The 885-nt window shown below is 41.9% G+C and overlaps 1 non-coding gene across 1 annotated transcript; it reads right to left on the minus strand.

Moving 5' to 3' along the window:
• Positions 1 to 506: 506 nt before the first annotated feature.
• On the minus strand, positions 507 to 673 carry LOC115869054. Its single transcript, XR_004045965.1, has one exon. It is a non-coding gene; the product is annotated as a U1 spliceosomal RNA (small nuclear RNA).
• Between the last annotated feature and the right edge of the window lie 212 nt (positions 674 to 885).

Here is an 885-nt window from a genome sequence, read left to right on the forward strand (position 1 = left end):
CTGATGCCAGGGGCTTAAGTGGAGAGCAAATGTTTTGGGAACGATGAGGGTAATGACTGTACAAATGTGCTTTACACAATTGATGTATGTATGGATTGTGATAAGAGTCGTATGAGCCCCTAATAAAATGATTTTTTTTTAAAGTAGGACATGGCGAACTACTCCTGATAAAAACCAGTCAGTGAAACTTTAAGAACAGTAGTGGGACAATGTCTGATACAGTGCAATAATGTGCGACCCTTGGTTGGAAAGAAATCAAAACACCTTGAGTATGTACTTCCTCCACTTGTCCAGGGAGTAAAACTTTCAGGCAAACCCACTTAATTTACAGACTATCTCAAGAACAGATATGACACATCATTAAAAACACAGGAAAGAAAGAAAGACCGAAGTGGCTGTCAGAAGAGATAATGGGACTTGCTATTAAATGTGGAGCAGCTAAGGGGGACCGCAGAAATGATGAAGTCAATCGCATGAACAGGTTTCTTTCTTTTTTCCTTTTCTTTCAGGGGAGATTGCGAACGCAGTCCCCCTAGACTACCACAAATGATGCAGTCGAGTTTCCCACATTTGGGGACATCGTAGGGGTCAGCACACCAGGAGTGCTATGGATAAGCCTCGCCCTGGGAAAACCACCTTCATGATCATGGTATCTCCTCTGCCAGGTAAGTACAAGCAGAAGGTTTCAAAGGGTGGTTCCTGCAAACAAAATATTAAAATGAAATGTGCAAAGACCTGGAGCTGGAAAAAGGAAGAACATACATTTCTCAAGATGAAAGAACTGAAGGAAAAATTCAAGCCTCACGTCACAATAGTAAAGATTCTATAGGAAAAGCCACCACTTGTCTCTGAGTTTGTCTCATTCACTGTGGTGGCTTTCGTGCT

Source organism: Echinops telfairi, unplaced genomic scaffold (assembly GCF_000313985.2).
Source record: "Echinops telfairi isolate 266 unplaced genomic scaffold, ASM31398v2 ScPeMD7_1;HRSCAF=3_0, whole genome shotgun sequence".
Taxonomy (NCBI): Eukaryota; Metazoa; Chordata; class Mammalia; order Afrosoricida; family Tenrecidae; genus Echinops; species Echinops telfairi.